This window comes from Mytilus californianus, unplaced genomic scaffold (assembly GCF_021869535.1).
Source record: "Mytilus californianus isolate M0D057914Y unplaced genomic scaffold, xbMytCali1.0.p SCAF_27, whole genome shotgun sequence".
Classification (NCBI taxonomy): domain Eukaryota; kingdom Metazoa; phylum Mollusca; class Bivalvia; order Mytilida; family Mytilidae; genus Mytilus; species Mytilus californianus.
The window spans coordinates 3,260,478-3,275,989 of record NW_026262676.1 but is presented as its reverse complement, the minus strand read 5'-3'; the positions used below and the strand labels follow the sequence as shown (position 1 = coordinate 3,275,989).

General features: G+C 34.1%; 1 long non-coding RNA gene across 1 annotated transcript; it reads left to right on the top strand.

Annotated features, from left to right (window-relative positions):
• Window positions 1-7,631: 7,631 nt before the first annotated feature.
• LOC127732785 (uncharacterized) lies at window positions 7,632-10,237 on the top strand. Its single transcript, XR_007996430.1, has 3 exons — window positions 7,632-8,113; window positions 8,856-8,981; window positions 9,724-10,237. It is a non-coding gene; the product is annotated as an uncharacterized LOC127732785 (long non-coding RNA).
• The last annotated feature ends 5,275 nt before the right edge of the window (window positions 10,238-15,512 follow it).

Below are 15,512 nucleotides of genomic sequence, written 5' to 3'. Positions count from 1 at the left end.
CTCATATATTCAAGTCACAAAACTATGTTAACACCTGTCAAGAAAATTACATGATTTTGCAAAGTGGAGTAATCTAATATCTGTTCTAAACATATAAATGATGTCATTGTTAAAGTCGTCTTAAAATTTGAAGTTATCTCCCATAGTCCAGAATTGTACTTGAATCAACTACATGCAACCAATTCTTTATTGACAATACAATGTTTGATTTTACTTCCCACTGATGAATAAATGCAATCTTTACCCTTTTTGTGCTTACATGCACTTTGCTTATGATTGAAATATCGGACATTTATGGTTGATTTTTAGGACGTTATAGTCCATTTCTGACAGTTGGAAAAGGCAAGACCTACTTAGTGTAAAGGTCAAGGTATGATCTTCAACACGGATCATTGGCTCACAACGAACAGCAAGCTATAAAGTGCCCCCCCAAAAATACTAGTGTAAAACCATTCAAACGGGAAAACCAACAGTTTAATCTTTATAAAAACGAGAATCGAGAAACACTTATGAACCACATCAACAAACGACAACTACTGAACATCAGATTTCTGCCTTAGGGCAGGTAAAAACAATTGCAGCGGGTTTAAACGTTTTAATGGTACCAAACCTTCACCCTTATCTGAAACATAGTGTAAAATCACAACAAAGAAAGACAAACTATGAAATACCAATTGGAACGGCTTAACTCAATCAAAACACGTAGTAAATCAAATAAACATACACTAAATATCTATATCACCATTTAAAGACGTAGCAATTTGTCTTGCTGTTCAAATTAATTATTCAAAAGTCTGTGTACATGAGTAAAAGAGGCGAAAGATATTTAAGAGACATTTAAACTAGAAAATCGAAAAATAAACAGAAAACGCCATGGTTAATAAAGAAAAAGACATAACCGTTCGCAAAGCAAAATCAAAGACAGAACAACACTGGGATATGTGCCAGTTATTGACAGCTTGTTGCTGTGTTTTTACTGTTGTTGTGTCTGCCTTATCAAATGTTTCAATTGGTACTGATAGCTTTACCATTATTTGGTTGGGTTTTTTCTGACACTGCCTCTTGGTAATGGTATATTAAAGTTCTGTATTTCCTTGGATATTTCTTGTTTTTGGGATACGATTGCTGTGCAATCTGGATACTTTTTTCATTAACTCCTTTCCAAGATCTTCCAAGACCCTCAAGTCAACTGTTTTGTGCCATATATTAAGGAACATCCTTAGATTCTTCAGATTGTCTTGTTATAAAAGGTAAAAAAACAAAAACATTGAATTTAAACAACTTTCCTCTGATTTTCTTCTCATTATCCTAATGTTTTGATATCTCCCTTTCGTTATCTGCGTTTATTTGTCAATATGGAACATTAGAACTAAGCAGTGTTTTTATTTAGTGTTTATATTTTTAGAAACACTTCACAAAGGGAATTCCGCAGTTTTGTTAAATGGAAATCTATTTCTGCCAAATAAGTACTGAAGTGGTGTTTTTCTTTATATGTTGCCGTTATGAAAGTGAAATTTGATATTGAACTTCCATAAAGAAATGGAGAACAATCTAGCATGTCTTGGACGTTTAACTAACATATAATATATGTCCTTGCAACAAATCATAATTCGTCGGTTTGTTTTGATAATTACGCGCATGCGTATTGTTTTCTTGACCTCCAGGGGTATCAAACTTAATAGTTGCTTTGGATTCCCAACTCCATTGATTAATTTGAACTTAAGATATTCTTTCTGCGTCTATCTGCTATTAAGGGTTATTGTTATTGCATGATTTTAAATCATGTGGAACATTTTAATTATTAAACGCATTCAACAACGTAAAGGTAAAACTAGAACACTACAATACTTTCGTCAATTTAAAATCAAAATACGACAACACGACGAGTAAAATTGACCCGTTCTGTCGATAGACGTCACATTACAATTAAAGCACTGGCAATTTAAACAGAGGAATGTGTACGGAAAAGATTCATGCGCACTGACCTAACGGAAATTAAAAGATTTGATTAGTTAGAATTCACGTAGAAAAATAGGTGATAACTGTCAGGCTAAGGTACGAAGTGAGATACCTTCTCTGTATTTAATATATCAGTGACCGCTGTGGATATTAAACTTGGAATTGATAGTACAAAAAAAACTTCTTTTTTTATGACTTGAGTGTGTGGTTTGTAAGAACAGATTAGTTGAATATATGATTTGCTGCTCTATATTTATGTGTCAAGTCCTTTACCTGTTGCTGCAGGTTGACTTTTACTCGCTATGTCTTTAAGGTGACTTTGCTGGTATGGTATGTCAGACATATTATGTAATTCATTGTAATGAGCACTTTTAGTCCTTTTTTAAACTATCAAAATCAATATACATATATAGTTTTAAGTAGATTTCGCCAGCTTTTCTGATGATAGACATTCGATTTTGTTATAGTTTTCGACAACCATTGTTCTGCATGATTTGCTTCATGCACATTTTTTTCCAGTTCCTGTTTTTTGCAGGATCAACACCACCTTCCAAATGGCACTGGCTCAGATTTCGCAAATCACAAGTGCAAGTTGACTGCTGGACAGATGCAATAGCTTGTGTTTTAGATGCATGTCATCCGAACTACAACCTTCGACTGCAATAAACATAGCAAGGAGACGTTTGCATGTGAGATGGATGTTTACAAAAGATCTACTCGGAAATGTTTAATTATAGCCAAGTGTGTAAAGATGTAAATATCAGTGACAATACACCTACGCCATGTAATTGCAGTAAATTCCGAATACATTTATGGCCCCAGTTCCCATGTCATAACTGGAGACCTTAACAACGTTTGTGACAGAGAGTTGAAATCATTCCTCAGTAAAGGACCTAAATATCGTCTCCCGTCAATTATTAATTGGAATGAGTGTCGTAATATCATCCACGACTCACTCCATACTTACTGTTCGAAATGGATAAAACGAGAAAAAGCTGACAAGAAATCTTTAAACTCTTTTTTTTAATTCAGTAATGAAAATAGTTGATATACGTATACAACATTTTAAGAACATTTTACTCTTAACAACAACCATAAGAACCCTATTTCTCGTATCAAACATAAACTAAAATAACTCGCCAAGGAATTTGGTTTTGTCCCGGCTGATCAAGCTGCTAATAATATCATTATTGTTTGACGTAAATTTTACATTCAGGTTTTGCAATAGAAATCATGAATTCACCAACATTCCAACTGACTCCATTTTCGGAAAACGACATATGTAAGACATAAACTTTTAGCTACTTCTTTACAAGCAAAACCAAATACAATGAAAGTTCCAACTATGTACTGGCTTCCAAAAGCTACACAAAACATCTTACAAATATAGATTTATTTCGTCTTCAAGCCATTGTTCCACTACTTAATTGTCTATTCTAAAGTTTTTTGGGAACCATTTTATCAAAGTCTATGAAATGTTGGATTTCTCTCTTAAACCTCTTAAAGGTTTCCATCTTTGAGAATAAGATATGTCTCTTTGCAACGCGTTCACCATTTATAAGGACTGTATCTATTCTATTTGGCATAACCCTAGAGTTTTCTCCTAAAAAGTCCACAAGTTTGCTTATCCGTTGTCGTCTAAATTTATATGGCTAATACAACATGTACAACCCTTTACTTGATGCCCTTGTTTCTTTCTGTATAAGTTTACGGTTTTATTTTGATTCGGAAGTTCACCTGATGAGAATGCAAGTTGTTTTTGTCATTCTAAAATTCACGTGTTGATCTGCCGATTTTATGAATATGCAGAGTTTCTTGAAGCTTTCTAATTTGCAACTTACCTATGTTATCCGAGATATTAAAATTCATGAGCTTGGATTTTTGACGAGGATTGTCATTTCTTATCAAATGCGTAACTGTATTGGCCAAGCCCCTGGACTCTGGCAAATGTTGGCGAATGCGTTGTGCTCTTTTTCTTGTGGAGGCTTGAGTGACATGACGGTGTAGTTCGTCCTTTATTCTTTGTGATATATGTCTCACCTTGTCATCACTTGTTTTCTTCTTCTTGGTCTCTAATTTTCTGCTTTTTCTTTTCCGCATTCTTTGTCTTTCTTTGACCTTTTCATCTGCATCAAGTTTTGTTTTTATTATTAAATCTTTTGTACTGTCTATGATTCGATACGAAATTGATTGATTGATTGATTGTTGGTTGCTTAACGTCCAGTGGCAAATATTTCATGCATATTCAGGACGAGAACAAGTTCACAATAAATACAATAGGTAGGTTCTGTAATAGATTAAGGGATTAAGGTCGGAGAAATTTAGACTGCCACGGGAAATGAGGGTATATTGGATAGGGACAGAAATTTAGCCTTGCAACAGGTCACCTACGGACCCCTCAAAGAGTTGTTGCAAGGGTGGCACTTTCTTTACACGAGGCATCGGATTTAACGTCCCCATTCTGACCGGACGTGGCTGCAAATTTGTACATCCCGCACAGCCAAACGGACGCCCCACTTTAGCAAGGGTTTTACTGCCGGTCGGAGGAAGATCAATGGTGACCATACTTCTATCCCCCAGTCACCCTTGGGGGCAAGGAGCAATGAAAGGAGGATAAAGTCCAATTCAATTAAACATATAACCAAACAGATTAAAAGACTTACTGACCTTCAGACTATAGACTTGTCTGTGGTCTTTTGTGTTAGAGACAATATTCAAGAGAGACAACTAATAAAGTTTTGTGGATCTGGGGAATTTTTACAAATTTAAAAGAAGGAAAACCTATTTTAGGCGTGGAAGAAATTAAGCGCTTATCAAAGACACAAGAAGGATATTTGCCAAGGATAGAAAATACTGTGCCCCTTCAAATGTTGACACCCTCAAAGTTGTCATGTGGACCAGGTTTGTCAAAGCAAATTGCAAGTAGACAAAAAGAGATGTTGGAGGCAACAAGTACAATTTCTGAAGACCAGGAGAATTCTTTTTCGATAGGTTTGTGTTTTAATTTAACCTATAGTTATTTTTCTCTATTTTTTCAACAAAAAAAGAGAAAAGAAAACTCAAGTTTCTCAATTATCAAAATAAGTTTTTGTCATACTGCTATATATCCAATAAAAAAATTCCCATAAATTGTATAGTTCATAATTCTAGAAATGTTTTATATTGTTTTTATAGTAAATATTTTTGTCAAAATTTAATCTATTTTAGTCGAAGTGTTGGAACTTTAAACTTTTTATGGGTTTGTTTTCCAATGTCGAACATTGAAATTGTAAAATATGAGGTTTCCTGTAAAATCCATATTAATGTAAATTTAACCTGATTGAATCTGATAACACAATAAATTTTACAAGCAAATCCAAGTTTTTTTTTATTCTAAAAGTTCAGATATGTGCTATTTAGGTTTACATTCACCAAGCAAGAAATCACAACAATCTACTAACAAGAAGGTAGACAAGGTGGACCAACAGAAGCCAAAGACTAATATTGATTGATTGATTTTTGGTTGCTTAACGTCCAGTGGCAAATATTTCATGCATATTCAGGACCAGAACAAGTTCACAATAAATACAATAGGTAGGTTCTGTAATAGATGAAGGGGTTAAGGTCGGAGAAATTTAGACTGCCACGGGAAATGAGGGTATATTGGATAGGGACAGAAATTTAGCCTTGCAACAGGTCACCTACGGACCCCTCAAAGAGTTGTTGCAAGGGTTCTTAACGTGCAAAGAGCGTGGCACTCTCTTTACACGAGGCATCGGATTTAACGTCCCCATTCTGACCGGACGTGGCTGCAAATTTGTACATCCCGCACAGCCAAACGGACGCCCCACTTCAGCACGGGTTTTACTGCCGGTCGGAGGAAGACCAATGGTGACCATACTTCTATTCCCCAGTCACCCTTGGGGGTGACAAAGACTAATAAGGCCAGCTCTTCAAAAGATGAAATGGGCCAAAGGACTAAAAGAAAGCTAATTGATTGATTGATTGTTGGTTGCTTAACGTCCAGTGGCAAATATTTCATGCATATTCAGGACGAGAACAAATTAACAATAAATACAATAGGTAGGTTCTGTAAGAGGGGCGTCCGGGATTAAGGTCGGAGAAATTTAGACTGCCACGGGAAATGAGGGTATATTGGATAGAGACAGAAATTTAGCCTTGCAACAGGTCACCTACGGACCCCTCAAAGAGTTGTTGCAAGTGTTCTTAACGTGCAAAGAGCGTGGCACTCTCATTACACGAGGCATCGAATTTAACGTCCCCAATCTGACCGGACGTGGCTGCAAATTTGTACATCCCGCACAGCCAAACGGACGCCCCACTTTAGCAAGGGTTTTACTGCCGGTCGGAGGAAGACCAATGGTGACCATACTTCTATTCCCCAGTCACCCTTGGGGGCGAAAGCTAATTGATGGTAAGAATCTTATTGGATTGATTTAATGGTAACTTAATATTATTTGGTATTCTGAATCTAACTATGCATTTAGATTTTTTTGTTCCATTTTTCCAAGTTGTTCTACATTGACGTCTATTGGGTCTTAAATTTTAAAAAATGTTTTATTTCATTAAAAGTTAAAATTCTGGGTGTTCTTTGAAATGGCAGTGATTCTAACTGTATATTAAGATTTTCGATTTTGGGTCCCATGCTCAAGTTGGTCCAAATTGGTCTCCAAAAAGTCAAAAATATAACTTTGTTTGATTTCAACAAAAATTTAACTCTTGGTGACTTGGAGATCGTGAATCTATTTCGATGTTGAATAATGCACCATTAAGGTAAAAAGTCCAATAACAAATTTTTTAGTTCTTTGAACATATTTATTTGGTGCCAGAAACATATGTTGTGTCAAATGGTTAATCACAATCCAACACCAGAGCTGTATCAGGCTTGAATGTAGTTTCTATACTTGCCCCAATTGTTCAGGGTCCTTGGGGGGACATAACTTATAATTCCGACTTGCAACAAAGTAACTTTACAAGGGGTGTACATTATGCGCTTCCATACATACCAGCTCAGCTTTGTTCTAGAATTGATGTTTAAAAGATGGATATAATAATCTGATGTGGTGGAATGAAGATAAAGAGGATTTGCCATATTTCCTCTTCAATGCAGATAAGTTGTACTTCCTTTACATGTCAGTTGCCTGATTTAAAATGTGGTTATAAAATTAGAACAATATTTGAATTATCAGCACTTTATATTCACTACTGATGACCTATATTGTCAATCTTACTGCTATTTATTTAACCCCACACGTTTATTAGTTGTAAGTTGGTATTGATAATATAAATCTGTAATGAGGTCATTAATGAAAAGAAATAGGAATTGCAGAGTTAAGATGATGAAGTATTAAAAAGACGAAAAGCCTTACACACACATGTTGGCTTACTAACAATTACATAAACTGTAATGTGAATACAAGTATGTAATAAAATAATTATTCAAGAACTTTCTTTTATTTTCAAACAATTAGAAACAAACTATCTGTGACTTTCTGACCGCTTACCTCAAAGTCTTACCAGGGTCGAACATTAGTATAGTGTTATTTTCATTTTGTGTACCCTTGTTTCAATAGTTCACTTAATTTGTATTTTGTCGGGAAAGTGTTAAATAGTGGTGTAACACCACTAATTCGGCCCGGCCAGAAAGCACATACAAGAAGTAGTACATATTTAACACAAAATAGTTCCTACGCATGAGTGTAACTTTCAAAATATGTAGAATATTTAGGTATTGTTGGTATCAAATGAAAGCTGAATGACTGGTGATCATTGAAGAACACTTTTTGACTGATAATTTTGAATATTAAAAAAACTGCACCAAATTTTATAAAGAGGGTACTTTTTGCCTGTATGTCAGATCTGAAGTACCTGTTTTGGTACATCCGAAGTTCCGGGAACCAGTTCTTTCTTATATGCCATTAAAGGTATGTTGATTTTTCCAGTACAAGACACCATAAAGTGTTGCTTTGACATGCAATGATTGTCACTTTATTTGAACTTGAAACAAAAGAGCTGTGTCTGCTTGAAATTGAGGAATTTAACATAGAAAGCAATGGGGCCATGAATTAGTGGTGTACTTCCTATTACAGAGAATCATCAGAAATTCAATTTTTAGAAGTTGTACCTATTCCAATGAAAATAAGTCATATTTGATGTAAGTAAACATGTTTAATCATCTTTTTTGGACGAACAATTCTGTTTATGGGAAATTTCAGCTCTTAAATTGACATAAACAGGTATTTTAGCCTTTTATGGTCACACAACATGCATGCAGTTAAGACTTGACTCCAAATTCTTATTTTTGCATTATTTGGGATTGCAATCAATAAAACATGTATATAATGACTTCTTTATAGTAAAAAAATAGCTCTTGGTCAAATAATCCTATGATTTTTCAAGTTTTATTGGTTTTCTTATGATAGCCTTTTACAATCTAGCCAATTGGTATATACTCATATAAGAATTCCAAAATCTCCCTGTACATGCAATTTTGAACTAGTTTAGCAAGTTAACCAGCTGATAAATATATAAATTGCTCTTTATAATCTATGTTGTACCACAGAAGTATGGTTTATACCAAAAATGTCCCTTTTCCAATTTGAAGAAAAAAGGGGGGACAATTTTCTCATTTATGTCTTAGGTTTGGTCTAATATATTTTTATTAAATGAACAAACTCTGGTGAAATATGACTATTGGTAAGCACATTGTTTTCCTAACAGAAATTATTAAATACAACAATGATATTGAGAATAAAATAAGTATATTGGCCATTTATAATATCCATATGCAGTTTTCTTTGAATAACCTATATGTTACTACCAGTCCAATTTGAGCTTAAAATTAGTAAAATAGTATTTGGACTTAAGCTTTATGTGTTTTTTATTGCTTGAAATAGATCATAGAATGAAATAAAGTGATGCTGAAGTCAGTATAGCAAGTTTGGTTCTGTATTACAGAGAATCATCAGAAATTCAATTTTTAGAAGTTGTACCTATTCCAATGAAAATAAGTCATATTTGATGTAAGTAAACATGTTTAATCATCTTTTTTGGACGAACAATTCTGTTTATGAGAAATTTCAGCTCTTAAATTGACATAAACAGGTATTTTAGCCTTTTATGGTCACACAACATGCATGCTGTTAAGACTTGACTCCAAATTCTTATTTTTGCATTATTTGGGATTGCAATCAATAAAACATGTATATAATGACTTCTTTATAGTAAAAAAATAGCTCTTGGTCAAATAATCCTATGATTTTTCAAGTTTTATTGGTTTTCTTATGATAGCCTTTTACAATCTAGCCAATTGGTATATACTCATATAAGAATTCCAAAATCTCCCTGTACATGCAATTTTGAACCAGTTTAGCAAGTTAACCAGCTGATAAATATATAAATTGCTCTTTATAATCTATGTTGTACCACAGAAGTATGGTTTATACCAAAAATGTCCCTTTTCCAATTTGAAGAAAAAAGGGGGGACAATTTTCTCAATTATGTCTTAGGTTTGGTCTAATATATTTTTATTAAATGAACAAACTCTGGTGAAATATGACTATTGGTAAGCACATTGTTTTCCTAACAGAAATTATTAAATACAACAATGATATTGAGAATAAAATAAGTATATTGGCCATTTATAATATCCATTTGCAGTTTTCTTTGAATAACCTATATGTTACTACCAGTCCAATTTGAGCTTAAAATTAGTAAAATAGTATTTGGACTTAAGCTTTATGTGTTTTTTATTGCTTGAAATAGATCATAGAATGAAATAAAGTGATGCTGAAGTCAGTATAGCAAGTTTGGTTCTGTTATAGGTGTAACACCACTAATTCGGCCCGGCCAGAAAGCACATACAAGAAAGTAGTACATATTTAACACAAAATAGTTCCTACGCATGAGTGTAACTTTCAAAATATGTAGAATATTTAGGTATTGTTGGTATCAAATGAAAGCTGAATGACTGGTGATCATTGAAGAACACTTTTTGACTGATAATTTTGAATATTAAAAAAACTGCACCAAATTTTATAAAGAGGGTACTTTTTGCCTGTATGTCAGATCTGAAGTACCTGTTTTGGTACATCCGAAGTTCCGGGAACCAGTTCTTTCTTATATGCCATTAAAGATATGTTGATTTTTCCAGTACAAGACACCATAAAGTGTTGCTTTGACATGCAATGATTGTCACTTTATTTGAACTTGAAACAAAAGAGCTGTGTCTGCTTGAAATTGAGGAATTTAACATAGAAAGCAACGGGGCCATGAATTAGTGGTGTACTTCCTAGTACGGCATCATGTTTAATATACTATAAGTACTATCAACTACAAAATAATTTTGTTTGGGTCGAATGGAAATTTATCTTTTTATTTTGGATATCTTGATTAGTGAGTTAGTATGACGTTTCTAGAATGTTGAATTGAATGTCTGTATTGTATGTTTATCCAATTTTGAATTTTGGCTGCTGGATCCCAACTAAGCCTGTTTGTGTTGCTCGCCCAATATACGGAACTAGAAACAACAAAACAAGTGGGAGTGCCTGTTCGTACTACCAACGACAAAATTATTTCATAAAGCTGTATGACGTCTATAGTCAAACACAATCTTGATACCTATGTCCGCACTCAAACAGTAGTTTAATCAGTTTTAATTATGAATGATAGGAATTTGTACCGTTTGCTTTATCAGATTCCATCAACATAATTACTTAAACTGCCTCTATGGCATAATTTCTGGTAGATACTTCACATCATTTTCATTTTAACCTACTATCAGAGCTGACAAATAACATATCAAAAACGAAAATGCAAAGTTAATCAGTCATTCTACGAAATTCCAAAAAAATAAAACGAAAAAAATATTCCCCAAATTCATGCTATGTAGTATTTTTTCCTTCATATAAACACACAATGCGATAAGAAAACAACAAAAATACTCACAAATATTCTTTCATTTTTATATTTTGACTCATTTTACAAACCTGTAAAAAATCTTGTTACGGAAGTTATTAGTAAGAAAGAACAGAAAATATGATAACTGACGGACCTGTATTATACTTTTCTTCTTTCAAATGTAATTTTCATGCTTTTTATAAGGAAAAATGTATAGAATCATGCATCAATTTGAAGTATAAGTTCAAAATTAATCTTGGAAGAACACTCCTTTTGTTTTAGACGCGTACCAGACAAACGACAGCCAATACTATACATATGTGTGAAGAATGTAGCCCAATTTTATTACAACTTCAAAGTATGCATATCATATTTCCAAAAAAACAAGTATAACAATCGCAATTGACATGAACTTTGCCTTTATTAAGATGAATAATTGACTTAATGAATTGTGTTACGGAAGTTAATATGCAAATGAACAGTCAAGAATATCAGTGAAAACACAACAAACAATGATAGATTCATTCATCGAATGTTTTTTTCAATCTCATCTAATTCCTTTACATCAAATTGAAATCCGATTCGTTTCGATTTACCTACGGTTCGTGGTTCTTTCAATACAGTAAGTATCTTATTTTTTTGTATCCATATCTGGTCTTTTGTTTGTGGCCACTTGAAGGCTTTACAATATTTTCCTGCCTTCTCTAGAAAGTTTATTTCTACGTCATTTTCTTCTTCATCTATTGTCACTATTTGTCCAATGTACCAACTTCCGTCATACACAGCTGAAACCCAGCATGATTGTTCCAACTTTAGTTCTGGGTCTGAAATATGTTCGGTTTCATCTACATGTACTTCCGGGTGTTCGCCAGAAACAGATGCTACTTCGTTTTCATTGATTGTTGAATTAACATGCGGATTTCTATTGTTATCTTGTTGCCTATTATGAATGAAATGTTCTTCCCATCCATGTGTACTCGTTGTAACATCCGTTAGGCATTCGTCACAATAGCATGACATGTCTCTTGTCCATATAGTGGATGTACTTGTTGGAACTACAGCATGCAATTTAAATGTTCCAGATATTGGTATGGGGTTTTCTCTGAGTTGCAATACCTCGTTGCAAGCATCTACATCGGTCTGATTGTAATATAAATATTTTATCTTGCTTCCATTCTCTTCTGTTTGTTTCGACCAAGCATAAAAATCCTCCGCATTTTGGATCAAGCATTTGCCTTGTCTAATGGCCATATCAGCTCCTCGTTTAATACTAGCCCCTAAGCCATCGCAAGGGCCTTTGCCGTGTCCTGATTCAAGGTAATTCCACCGACCATTAACGCCAAAATCTTCCATATGATCCGTCAAAATTTTGAAAATTGTTTTGTTACGATACTGACTGGTTGGTGAGTCCGTCAGATAATGGATTGTCTCTAGAGTCTGGCATTCTATCTTCAGCAAAGGCATGATTTTTGTCAAGATTGTATATACGACTGTAGCATTATGAGACAGAACATCAGAGACAGCTACAAAGCTTTGTAAACGTTGTCCATGATCCTTTGGGAAGTATACTACCATTGTATGTAGACTCACCATAGATTGATTCCAATACGAGGACTGAACTGCCTCAACCGATGTACACACAAAATTTTCCGCAAAGTCCATCCATAATACTATTTCATTTTCTGGCAAGTTTTCTCTTAATTTTTTCATTTCTGAATACTGAGTTTTTACTCTCTCAACATGACTTCGGAAATCCGTAGTTTGGTTTTCAATTATAGTCATGAATTCATCTCTTTCCATCTTTGTTTGTTTCCATCTAAAACTTTTTTCCACTGAGTGAACTTTACCTCTTCAGGTAGCCCAGTCTCTAGTGTGTTTCTTAGTTTCTCATTTGTATCCTGGTCTTTAATAAATGAGTCTGGACTCTTAGAAAAATTCAACCCTAATGATCTCATAGCTTTTAATTTAAGTGCCATGTTTTGATGTCTAGAACAGAGACATGTTTTTCTCGATGCAAAATTGGCCAGAAGAAAATAGTTTGGTCTTGAACGGTAAAACTTTGCTTGGGAAACTTTCACCTCTGGATTTTTCTAAACGAAATTTATCGTGCAGATTGTGCATATAGTCAGACAAAATCCGCTTTTGGTACTCAGTCTGGTCAATATATACAGCATCATTTTTCCTCTTTCCAACAAGTATTGAACTGTTGTCTTCTCGTTCTAAGAAATTCGTAACTTGCCCTTGCAGTTTCAGTTTTGACGACTCTTTCTTTGTTGGTTCAGTTCTTTTTGTCGTTTTCTTTCTATCTATTCCAGTTTTTCTATTTAGCTCAGACATGAATCCATATTTTCTTGATGTAAAAAATGGTAGTTTCTTCATTATGCCCCCCCCCCCCCCCCCCACAAGGGTGACTGGGGAATAGAAGTATGATCACCATTGGTCTTCCTCCGACCGGCAGTAAAACCCTTGTCAAAGTGGGGCGTCCGTTTGGCTGTGCGGGATGTACAAATTTGCAGCCACGTCCGGTCAGAATGGGGACGTTAAATCCGATACCTTGTGTAAAGAGAGTGCCACGCTCTTTGCACGTTAAGAACCCTTGCAACAACTCTTTGAGGGGTCCGTAGGTGACCTGTTGCAAGGCTAAATTTCTGTCCCTATCCAATATACCCTCATTTCCCGTGGCAGTCTAAATTTCTCCGACCTTAATCCCTTAATCTATTACAGAACCTACCTATTGTATTTATTGTGAACTTGTTCTCGTCCTGAATATGCATGAAATATTTGCCACCATGATCGTGGAGTCATATTTGGTGAGTTTGGTGGTGTTGTCAAGGACTCTGTTTCAGGCGCAGTACTAGTTTCATTATCGGCATCTGAAGATTGATTAATTTTTTGTTTTGCTAGTCTTTCAATTCTTTTCTGTATACGTTTATTGCCGCGAACCAATTTGTCATTTTTACATTCTAATTCTTGTATTTTACGGTAGGCATTTCTTAGTGATCTCTTATAACATTTTCTCGTATAGTGTCCTTTTCTTTCATATGATGGAAATTTGACTAAAAGAACATCTCTCTTCTGTAGACTAGTTGATTTTCTCGTTGATGTGCAAGGGCCTTCATCTGGCATATTTATTACGGACATTTTTGCAAGCCTTTTTCTTTCATAATGTTGTTTCACACGATCTCTTACTTCTTTTCGTCTCTTCTTTTGGGCCTTCTTGCCTAAATTGGTAATAGGAATATATGATTCCCTTTTTCTTTTCCTTTCTGTATCTAAGAACTTGTTAATATCTTTTTCTTTCTGGCGCTCCCTCCATCGCTTTTGTCTCTCTGCATTTGAAAGCGGCATACCTGTGAAAGAAAGGGAAACGAAATTTAGTTTAGTTTTAGGTGTAAAGAATATTTGATTTCATTTTATATATAGTATTCATTTTATTTAACATACGTAACGTGCATTTAACTTCCGTTACGATGTGCTTTGAGGAGTGAAACCACACATGGATAATATACAGACACTTATTGGTTGTGTAATTTTCTCAGATATCATGTATATAGCTTTAGAAACAAGAACTATAATAAGCATTATAAAAAAAAATGGTTTGTTACCTTCATAATATATTTCAAACAAAAATTACCACGTATACAATGACTTAAGGTCTATGAGTCTGCATTTTGATAGTGGGAAAGACAAGTATTTTTGATATTAAACATCACAAGAAAGTTTTGGTGAAAAAAATTGACCAAAACGACAAAAGAAAACATTATGGTTGTCCTAGAATGATGCACTATTGTTTGTTTATTTCAAAATAACTGCCGTAACGGCCTGGTCAATATTTTCTGTGCTTGAAAATTTCCCATTTCACCGATAGTTAGCAGACGAAATGTGGTTTATTGTTTTAGGTAGGTTTCAGCGTTTGATTTAAGGAAAACCTCCTTTTTAACCTCATCAATTATATTTTTTATTAACATTGCAAACATTTATCCAATACTTACTTAATTATTCAATTGCTCCATTCACTAAATTATACTGTATTCCAAAAAAAAAAAATGTTTTCTGTTTCATCTGACCGGCGTAACGTTAAAATTAAGTCCCCGTACGTAGAGTACAAACCCGGTTTCGTCAATCAATTCCGTAAATTCATGTTACGGAAGTTAAAAGTTACGGATGTTATATGTATAAAGGAAAAAACTTAATTTTTCTTATTCATCAAAGGAAAATAAACCTACAATAAGGAAAATTAAAAATATCAACAGAGTCTTTATTGCCAATGTAAGAAAAAGTATAATCGAAGAAAGGTAACCGACAATAAAAGCCGTTACGGAAGTTACTGTCTTAAATGAGACAACCTTGGAAGTAACTTTTGATCATGTTTTACAAATCGTCTCTTGTTCTGACATATTTGATACCTATTTCACCTGATAGTATGATGATTTTGAAAAGGATTCAGTTAAAAGTATGTACCTAAATTCTGATTGTTTCAATAAAACAGAAGAAAAAAGATAAAAGTTACGGAAGTTAGCATATGTTTTGAGACAAAAGCAATTTACATTTTTTCAATTTAAATATAGAACGACTTCAGCCAGAGTTGTTTTTAATGAATAATATGTTTATTTACATTTCAAAAAACTTTTAGTTTCATAGATGAGATCTTTGTA